Genomic DNA, 11,665 nt, shown 5'->3' with positions numbered 1-11,665 from the left:
GTAGACTTTTAAAGGATGTTACTGTCATAATTATGATTCCAAACAGTTTTTAATAATGATCATCAAAAATTTCAGGAATTAATTTATAGTTTTTCTTTAAAAAAGTGTTTAAGTTTCAAATTTAAGTGATAAAAAAATTTTATTTCTTAGTTAAGTATGTTTTAAGACAGTATATAAAATTTAATCACTCCTCTACTAGTTTTAACCAATATGTAACAGAACATAAAAGGTGAACTTTTGGGAAATTTAAGCAAAGTTAAAACACGTTTCTCTGTCTAACCTGAGTAACACCGATGCATCCAATATCCGCATTCATTTTGTTCCTGGTGTGGTTCTTCCTTCCTTTTCTTTTTCAGACTTCTTGTTCTTACTTCTTTGATGGGTTGCAACACTGATTTCTCTACTTCGAAGTGTCTCCTGTGATCAACAGCAATTAAAATTCTTGGCATATTTAGTCCACCAGGCACACCCATCAATTCCATAATCTTAAACCTTGACACGGCATCATGTTTGAAACATAGCAGAACATCCAGCACACCTATTTTCAAAGTATTTAGTTCAACCAGAACAGTTTTTGGTGTCTGTTCCCACGCAGAGTTGTTAAAACTTTCATTTGGGTTTTGATTCTTGCCCTACAAACACTTCCCTAATAACAGTCTGTCACTGAGATCCCTATATATAGGTTTTACAACTTCCATTATAGAAATGGGAAGAATCCTTCTGCTTGAAGCTTTCACCTTGAATAATAGAGCGCAGGTAGCTGCACGTTGATTTACTGCCAGGTGGGCAGAGTGCATGACACAGGTTGTCATCTGTGGATATTTTATGAAAGAAGGTTGTCCATACTGACTTTCCTACGGATGTAACTTGATAAATTTTAAGAGATTTGCTCTACTAGAATGCTACTAAAATACAAATAAAAATTCCCTAGAGTATCTGGTAGAGGTCCATTTAAAACTACTGAAATTATTTCCACAAATGTTAAGTTTTTATATACAAAACCGAACCAACATGGTGCTTTGACAGATTAGCCAACATTCGAGACTAAAAATTCATTAAAAACAAACACGGGAAAACAAAATTCTGTTGTTAACAGAACTGTCTGTGAAATGGAGATGTCGTCACGTGTGTAGCTACACTTAAGGTCCTCTAATTTTTAGGATTTCTTCGTTACAATTTCCTGAAAGTAAACGTTTTGTTGTTCAGAAAACTACAGGGAATTTTTTGAGACAAATATTTAAAAAATCGATCTTTGGACACTTAATCACACACTACCTCCTCAACCAGCATGTCCCAAGTGATGCTGGCACTGCCTCTCGTGAGGTTGGATTTCCCATCTGCATCCATGTCAGTGTTAGCTGCCTCATCCGGTGTGAGGGCTCTTAACGGAGAATTGAACGTCCCTCAGCCAACAACGTGGAAACTCTTTCGTAAGTGATTAAGACTGAAGTCTACGAACTGCAGTTACTGCAGGCCGTAAGCCACGACGACAAATTGTGATGTCTGCATTTCTGCATTAATATGCAAAACCTCCTCGAAAATGACTACACTGCTAGCAAATTTATGTTCAGTGATGAAGCCACTTTTAATCTTTCGGGTCAGGAGACAGAGAATCCAAATGCAGCTGTCAAACATGTACGGGATTCCGAGGAAGTTAGTTAATGTATTTTATGACGTATCTATCGTCCGCCCCTGTAGCTGAGTGGCTCTAATCCTGGTGAAAACTCAAATGTTTTACGACGGTAACCTCAGATTTCCTGTTGTTGCCCCAGACATTTCACTACCCTCTTGCTAGGCACCATACCCTAATCTGGTTTCGAGGACAGGCTTTAGAATATCTCTTTCAGAGTGGTCCGCATACAGTCCTTGACTTCTGGTACAAAGTTGTGACCGCGCATAGCACCCTCACCCGAAAACCATCTTACCGACAAACTTTTGCCGGTTATCTCCGCAGCGTCTTCCTTGACCCCCCTCAAAGTTGGCGTGTACCATGCCTACCTGTCACATGATGCACCACCCTTATCCACGTTCTCATGCATCGACCAAAAAACAAACACAAATTTGTTTTTTTTAAAAGGAAGAAGACAGAATATGTTATTTTTTGTTGTATTCAATGTTTTTCTTTTTTAATATTTTTTTGTTTAACTAACAGTCATTTGTATATTTTTAAATGGTACCTTGAAGAACTCTTGCATAGTGAATATATATGTACTTTTAGTTTGTTCAATACAAATTTTTAAACAAATACAAAAACAAAAAAAAGAACAAAACAAAAAGGAAACAGGATATGTTCTATGTTGTTGTATTTAATGTTATTCTAATAATTTGTTTACCTACCACTCATTTGTATATGTTTAACTGGTACCTTGAAGAACTTTTGCTTTGTGTGTATATATATATATATATATATATATATATATATATGTACTCTCCGTTTCTTCAATAAAAAAAAGTAAAAAAAAAAAGATGGTAGAGCACTTGCCCGCGAAAGGCAAAGGTCCCGAGTTCGAGTCGGCTGATCACAAAAACAGTTAAAAAAAAAAAGTGGTCAGCGTGATGGATTGCCGTCCTACGGGCCCGGGTTCGATTCCCGGCTGGGTCGGGGGATTTTCTCCGCTCAGGGACTGGGTGTTGTGTTGTCTTCATCATCATTTCATCCCCATCCGGCGCGCAGGTCGCCCAATGTGACACGAATGTAATAAGACCTGCACCATGGCGGCCGGACCTGCCCCGTAAGGGGCCTCTCGGTTAATGACGCCAAACGCTCATTTCCAGTTTCAGTGACATATCTACCAAAGACCCTTCTTCTTCAGTCAGAGGATTGTCAACGGTATATCTACCTCGACATGCTGCTTTTGTGGCTCCTGCCACAATTGAAACTAACAGCAGGGATTCCACTTTCAACAAGATTGCCCCCTTCCACATTTCCATGGTTCTTTATGAGATTACTGAATGACACGTAGCCTCGTCAATCGACAGGCCATGTTATGGCCGCTGACGTGGCGGTACTGGAGTGACCACCACGCTCAACGTACTTGACGCTTTGCGATATTTTTTTTTATGGGGCTACATTGAGGACAGCATTTGCATTCCACCTCCACCACACGACGTCAAAGACTTTCAACATCACATCACAGCAGCTATTTTGACCATCACACCTGAAATGCTGGGTCGTTGAGCTTTCAAGTACATCCATGAATAAACATTGGAGGAAAAATATAACAATTTCTTTATAAATCTATCTTTGTTGTCACAAAAAGCAATAAAATGATATAATAACAATAAAATTGGAATTTCATAACATAAAGTTTTGGTTGCAAAAACAGACATAACGTCTGAAGGGATACCGCAATCACTGGTTACACATTGAATTTCATAACATAAAGTTTTGGTAGCAAAAACAGACATAACCTCTGAAGGGATACCGCAATCACTGGTTACACATTGAATTTTATAATATAAAGTTTTGGTAGCAAAAACAGACATAACGTCTGAAGGGATACCGCAATCACTGGTTATACAGTGTTACTTATAATCCGTCTTGATTGCAAAAATGTTTATGCACATGACCGGTTTCGGTTCCTCTAGAACCTTCTTCAGACCTGCAATTACAGGAGTGACGCAGCATGTGAAGGTTGCTGTGAGTGGACGGGTTACTCCTGTAACCGAATTTGCAGATCTGAAGATGGATCTAGAGGAACCGAAACCGGTCAGGCGAACAAACATTTTTGCAATCAAGAGGGATTATAAGTAACATTGTAAATTTTGGTTGGTTTCAAAGCTAAACCACTGGGGGTCGTAATGATGATTTCTCATGGCTACATTTTTTTTGTGAAATTTGGTGAAACGTTTCTCCGTTTTGGTTAAATACAAACCAACATTAGATGTTTTACACATGAATTCTGCGCGATGCAGTACTTTGGCAGTACTACAGTGAGCGCATCTTCGAGATGCTCCTCTTTCTGGCAAATGGGATGCTTTGTCAAAGCGCTTATGTGCTGTAACGAAAAGCTTGAAAGTGTTCTGCTTGATGTGAGACCTCTTGTGGTTAGGAGATGATGAGACTTGACCAGGAATTACGGAGTTTGAATTTCTTCAAGAATATTTGCTAGTGACTGCAGCGTTTCTTATAAATGACGGAGGTGTTTACAACAGTGACATCAAGTAAGTGTCATAAAATCCTGTGTTGCCACGTTCTGCTTTCTCTTCCAATCTCAGAGAACGATTTTGACTTGTCAGATTTGTCTACAAGCCCCATTTTATATGCATTGTAACCATTTACAAAATCTAGGCACGTAATTTCTGCATGGAAACCATTTTTATATTTCCAAAATGTTGTGCTTACGTTTTTAATATTGTGGAAATTTGAAAGAAACTGTATTGGTTTGCGATCTTTCCAAACGACTACTGTAATACTTCGGCTGTTACATCGAAACTGATATTCTCACCGAGACATGTTATTTTATTTTTCAAATTCTTTTGGAAACCCAACACTCCCTTTCCTCACCCTCCCACAAACCCATATGCTTTGTTTCCTCAGACCGAGCACGAGGGGTACAGAAGTAAAATGATTATAAAATACAGCTTGTACATTTTCCTGCAAGTTCTGGTTTAAGGTGTTTTACAACGCGGGAAACTAAGCATTTTTCTGTCTCCTGACTAATTTTCACAGTGATTTGAGCCATTATAAATGGTTCTGAAAGCCTGTGACTGTGAAAACAATAGGTTTGTTTATAAATAACTTATCTGCTATCAGTCACGATTTTCTTTATTTTATTTTTTCGCACGACGCGTTTCGGAAAATGGCACACTACATCAGCCATAGCAACAAATGTATATAATACAAACACCCATTTGGAAAAGTAGAGCAAAATGTCTAAGCACTCCACCGACTAAATAAAGGACATAAAATGGATTTGCTATAAGTTGTTGTTTTTTGGGAAGGAGACCAGACAGCGAGGTCATCGGTCTCATCGGATTAGGGAAGGACTGGGAAGGAAGTCGGCCGTGCCCTTTCAAAGGAACCATCCCTGCATTTGCTTGGAGCGATTTAGGGAAATCACGGAAAACCTAAATCAGGATGGCCGGACGCGGGATTGAACCGTCGTCCTCCCGAATGCGAGTCCAGTGTTTAACCACTACGCCACCTCGCTCGGTTTTGCTATAAGAACTGGAGATATATTCACATTACAGAAAATATAAAGATAAAATATTAAATGAAAAACTTGAAAGTAAATCAGTGAATTTCTTCAGATGTTTCGTTAGTACACTTAAATAAAAATAGTAACAGATAGAAATAAGCACAATTGTAAAATAGGCATAAGCAAATTATGATCCACATTGTTAAAGTAAATAACCTCTGTACAAAAACATATCATACTCTGTAGAAGACCTATATTGTCATCTCTGTTGACTACTTGTAAGAACATCTGTGTCACTGTTTTGTTTATGAAAAATGTTTTCGATGTTTAAAAGTTTACAAGTTGTATGTGACGTTCAGTGTGTGTGAAACTCTGCACAAATGGACCACAAGGAAACTGTAAGTACAAATTCTTCTAAATTTCGCCACTAACTTCACAAAAAGATCGACAACCAACTAAAAATCGGGTGTTCTCTTATACATTGAAGTAAAGTCAACAAAATGAAGCAGAATCTCACACATCGACAACATCACATAGTAATGACGTAACAAACACATAAAACGCACTTGAAAATGTGAATAATTTCCCGAAACGCGTCGTGCGAAACATAAAATAAATAAAATCGTGACTGGTAGCAGATGATTTATTTATAAACAAACCTATTATAATTTTTCCCAGTATAGAGTTGAAACATGGGAAAATAGCCAGTTTCAGTAGTCAGTACCCAAATTTTGTATCACGCTTTATGAGTTTCTGTGGGATATATTGCTTGAGGCTTGACCTACCTTTGAAACGAATCATCGATTCATCCACAGCAAGATGTTCTACTGGCTTATATCTTTCAGAGTAGCTTTTGATAAGATAACCAAGCAGTGGGCGTATTTTGAACAGTTTATCGTAGCCTTCCTTCCCTTTTTGACTGCTGATCTTTATCATTCACATCTATCTACATCTACCTCAATACTCTCCAATCCACCGTGAGGTGCATGGCAGACGGTACATCGCATTTTACCAGTTATTAGGGTTTCTTCCTGTTCCATTGACGTATGCAACGCGGGGAGAATGATTGCTAGAATGCCACTGTGCTTGCAGCAATTATTCTAATCTTATCCTCACGCTACTCATGATATCTGTGTGAGCGATACGTAGGGGGTTACAGTACATCCCTAGAGTCATGATTTAAAGCTGGTTCTTGAAACTTCGTTAATAGACTCTCTCGGGATAGTTTACCTCTGTCTTCAAAAATCTCCCATTTCAGTACTACCCCACTTTCAAAGTTTGTTAATTCCAAGTCGTGCGGTCATAATAACGTCGGAAACCTTATCACGTCAATAACCTGAGTACAAATAACAGCTCTGCGAATGCACTGCCGTTTTATATCTCGTGTATGCGTTAATACCACCATCTGTACACGCGGACATCACTATCCCACGACTTGTGTTAACTCATTGTAAAACAAAACTGGAACCGTAACATTTGTTTCACAGGCAAGAATATACCAACTGTGTGAAATGGAATAATGAATGAACAAAAAATAGAAGATAATTTCGACAATAACTTAAAAATATTAATGAACAGTTCGAAGGTAATCTCTTGTATGAGTGTTTACAACTTAAGACACTGAGGTCATGACGGAAATAGATCAGTGTGGGAGATAGTGAGGTCTGCTAAGTGGTATTACCTTTATTTCTATTTTTGCTGCAAATTACTGACGTTAAGAGATGGCTTAGAAATCACATACAAGATTTAATAATTTAGTATGTGTTAAAAATGCTACAAGGCTTATGATGCAGTGTGTTTTGTCTGTGACCTAAAATACTATTTTCTTGTTTATTGTTCAGTTCGAAACATTTCGCTCTATCGCCTTTTACTTACTGAAATAATTTTAAGAGACCGACCACAGTAATATAGTAACAGCCGCAACCACATGAGCAACATGTATAAACCCTTTTTTTATTTTTGGCAGAGTCATTAATAGATGATTATATCCAAATGAAACCATACAGAGGGTAGTGACATGGTTACTCAAACACAATAAATATGGCACACTGATTTATTCCAGTCTAAGTATTTTACAAGACTTACGCTACAAGATTCTGTTAATAGCTCCTTGAAAAACAAATAGAGAAAAAATGTTGTAGATGGTATTTAATACTGTTCATTCCATTGATGATTACACAGAGTGTAAGTAATACTTCACTCTGTCGCCTTTTGCATACAGTATTAACGTTACGAGAAGGAGTACAGTAGTGGTCACTACTTGTTGAGCACCCTGTTCTGAGGTGTATTGCACAGCGTCCCGTGGTTACAACGGTGATCACGTGAGAAGGCGAGTGCGGGCCATAGCTTGCCACAAGACCGTTAATAGTTAACTAACTAAGTTAATTTTTAGAGTATCGGATTGAATTTTAAGTTAATTTTGAAATACGGTAACGGACTCTTTAGCCGCTAACTTTCTTTGACTCCGTTGATCGCTGTTTATGACAAAAATGACGCTGCGCCGCCAGCGGATATCGTGTTCTGACAATTTCGGGTGTGGCTACACCGGGATGCGCGCTTTTTATGTAAGCAATCGAGTGCGGGCGAGAATAACTAAATTCACGCTAAGTACTAATTTTTGTTAATGAATTGCCTGTGGAAACAAAGTCATGGAAACGGGTTCTAACTCTCCAGTTGAGATGAAAATTCGTGGACGCATTTAAATGATTACGTTAAGTCTGGATCCAGACAGGGAGAACAAATACTCTTCGGTTGTACACTGTGCTTCTCTAAAAAGTCAACAATTAGGGCTCAACTTCGATAATAAACAATTTGAAACAACACACAAGGAGAGCATATGAATCTCGGAATGTACACTTTGAAGAAACAGCGAGGCCCGGATTCGCTAGAGCAAAGCAGAAAAGAATAATCAATCTTGGGCATTCAGATATCGACAGCGGAGCAAGTAGCAGTATTCCGGTTAAAAGGATGCGACAGAGAAGCACTGGACAGTCTTCTGGCGTTGCAGCAGATGGCGGTGTGTCTCAAGCTTGTGTGGAGCAATGAATAGTAAACTTCGTTGTAACGGACGGATTTCCTTGCATGTCGTCGAATCGAAGTCATCTGAGAAGCTCAAAAACACTTGCAACCCTAGAAAAAGTTTAGTTTCGAGGAGAATATCGGATAGACACGTCGTTGATGAGCACTTTCGATTTAAGCAACATCTTATTACGGGAAATACGCACCGAGAATCAGATAGTATCTTATTCTTCTTTGATGTAATATTGATAATTAAATAATCATAAATCTAAATAATTTACCGATTAAAGTGTTGTTTTATTTTCCTTCGATATCCTACCTTCAGGTTTGCCGATGACATTGTAATTCTGTCAGAGACAGCAAAGGACTTGGAAGAGCAGTTGAACGGAATGGACAGTGTCTTGAAAGAGGATATAAGATGAATATCAACAAAAGCAAAACGAGGATAACGGAATTTAGTCGAATTAAGTAGAGTGATGCTGAGGGAATTAGATTAGGAAATGAGGCACTTAAAGTAGTAAAGGAGTTTTGCTATATGGGGAGCAAAACAACTGATAATGGTCGAAGTAGAGAGGATATAAAATGTAGACTGGCAATGGCAAGGGAAGCGTTTCTGAAGAAGAGAAATTTGTTAACAACGAGTATAGATTTAAGTGTCAGGCAGTCGTTTCTGAAAGTATTTGTATGGAGTGTAGCCATGTATGGAAACGAAACAAGGACGATAAATAGTTTGGACAAGAAGAGAATAGAAGCTTTCGAAATGTGGTGCTACAGAAGAATGCTGAAGATTAGATGGGTAGCTCACATAACTAATGAGGAGGTACTGAATAGAATTGGGGAGAAGAGAAAGTTGTGGCACAACTTGAGTAGAAGAAGGGATCGGTTGGTAGGACATGTTCTGAGGCATCAAGGGATCACCAATTTAGTATTGGAGGGCAGCGTGGAGGGTAAAAATCGTAGAGGGAGACCAAGAGATGAATACACGAAGCAGATTCAGGAAGATGTAGGTTGCAGCAGGTAGTGGGAGATGAAGAAGCTTGCACAGGATAGAGTAGCATGGAGAGCTGCATCAAACCAGTCTCTGGACTGAAGACCATAACAACATCCTACCTAAACTTCCCCAACAAAAAAATTTTTTAAGCATAGTATATCGTTTGATTCACTTCCTCATTCCACTACATCCACAACATAAAGTTTACTATTACAAGTTAATGAATAACTATTTACTTTAGCTTCTGATAAATCTCCTGTAAAGTTACGCTTCAACGTTTAATGAAGTTAACTTTTTCAGTAACGAATTAACGATAAGCGAAGTTAACTTGTTGATTAACGTTGCCTAGCTGTGGTGCTGGGCAGCGAATGTCAGTGTGCCACATTACAGTCCTGCACACACCGTCATCCTGCCACGTCAGTCTGTAGCTGCGTTTCGAGATGTATGTAGAATATTAGGCATTGACTTTCGTGTTAGCCTAGGCAGTGTTCACTGTGGGATGCATCAAGAAACCATGTCCAGTATTACATTTACTAGCGGCAGTAAGAGTGTTCTGAGCATGCAAGGGAAGTCATAAAATTTTAATTATCATGTCGAAAAAATGAAGTTGTGTAGTTAATTTCTTATTTATTTGCAAGTACATTTCTATAGTCTCGATACTCTAAACTCGTCGAGACACACTACTGCAACACGTAGCTGGGAGAGGCACACCTGTAAAATGGCACAACCTATCTATGAAGTGGAGCATCGTGCAGTAACGTCTTTTCTGCGTTTCAAGAACGGAGCTGCAATAATCAAGGCTGACTTGGAGAAAATTTATGGCAACAACGCACCACCCAGCTACACAGCGGTCAGGTGGTGCGATCAGTTCCATCGTGGTCAACCAAATTCGGACGATGAAGAACGAAACAGCAGACCATATCTCTGTGAAGAACCAGAAATCTCGTAAGTTTTGTAAGTAGGCTGTTTAGGTTTTTATGTTGGTAATGCCACGTAGCGCTCTGTACGAAAATCACTGACTGTGCTGTGTGCAGTCTGTGGCTGGTTTGCATTGTTGGAATATTTGCTATTATAGTGTTGGGCAGTTGGATGTGAACAGCGCGTAGTGTTGTGCAGTTGGAGGTGAGCCGCTAGCAGTGGTGGACGTGGGGAGAGAGATGGCGGAGTTTTGAGAGCGGACGATCTGGATGTGTGTACGCCAGAAAAACGAAATTTGTAAGACTGGATGTCATGAACTGATATATATATATATATATATATATATATATATATATATATATATATATATATAATGAGTTTTGAACACTATTAAGGTAAATACATTGTTTGTTCACTATCAAAATCTTTCATTTGCTAACTATGTCTATCAGTAGTTAGTGTCTTCAGTAGTTAGAATCTTTTATTTAGCTGGCGCTCGCTGTATTGCAGTAGTTCGAGTAACGAAGATTTTTGTGAGGTAAGTGATTCATGAAAGGTATAGGTTATTGTTAGTCAGGACCGTTCTTTTGTAGGGATTATTGAAAGTCAGACTGCGTTGCGCTAAAAATATTGTGTGTCAGTTTAGTGATGATCAGAATAAATAAAGAGAAAACTGTCTGAGTATGTTGAGTTTCGCTCAGCTGCTTGAAAATCAAATAACGTAAGAGTTTTTCAAGCACTGTCATTCATAATTTTTGTATGGGGATGTTTCAGTTTGGATACGTCGATAACTGGGTGCTGGCAGAGGGACATCGAAATCTTGGAGTAAGAAAGTCATCTAAAGAACTGATGTGACAATACCAGAAGACTGAAACCAAACACCACCTGGATAGAGACGGCTTTCTTTCATTAGAGCAACAGAGAGGCACAGGTGTGTTTTGGTGACAGACTACTTCACCACAGTCAGCACCCAAAACATGTAGGGGTTACATTGGACCGGACAGTGGCGTAGGAGAAGTATCTGAGAAACACTGCTGCAAACATACGAGTTAGGAACAACATCCTGCATAAGCTATGTGGAATAACCTGGTGCTCCGCAGCTGATACGCTACGCAGTTCAACACTTGGACTAGTCTACTCTACTGTGGAATACGGGGCACTTGTACGACTCAATAGTGTGCACACACAAACTCTCGATGCACAGCTGAACAACACAGTAGTACAGTAAGATCAACCTCTAACGGCTATCCGTTTAGATCCACATACCATTCCCTGGACCTCGACAGGAAGCAACTCTACTGCATGAGTTTTAAAAATGAGACAACCCACAACTCCCTATCCATTAAGATGCAGTTACTGAAGAAAGAAACGGTCAATAAAACCATCTATGAAGACAGACATGGAACTGCACCCCTCAGTTCATCTGAAGTATTAAAACCAGTATATTAAATCATCTCTATTTTTTTTCTTTTTGTTATTCCAGTCTCGAAACTTTCTGGACTGACAGGATACAATCGAACCAAATACTTTCTAAAACGTAGAAACGTCGAACTAATTGATGTCGGATACATAAAGATCCCGCACATCACACACCATC

This window comes from Schistocerca piceifrons, chromosome 9 (assembly GCF_021461385.2).
Source record: "Schistocerca piceifrons isolate TAMUIC-IGC-003096 chromosome 9, iqSchPice1.1, whole genome shotgun sequence".
NCBI classification, from domain to species: Eukaryota; Metazoa; Arthropoda; class Insecta; order Orthoptera; family Acrididae; genus Schistocerca; species Schistocerca piceifrons.
Note: the sequence above shows the minus strand (reverse complement) of the source record.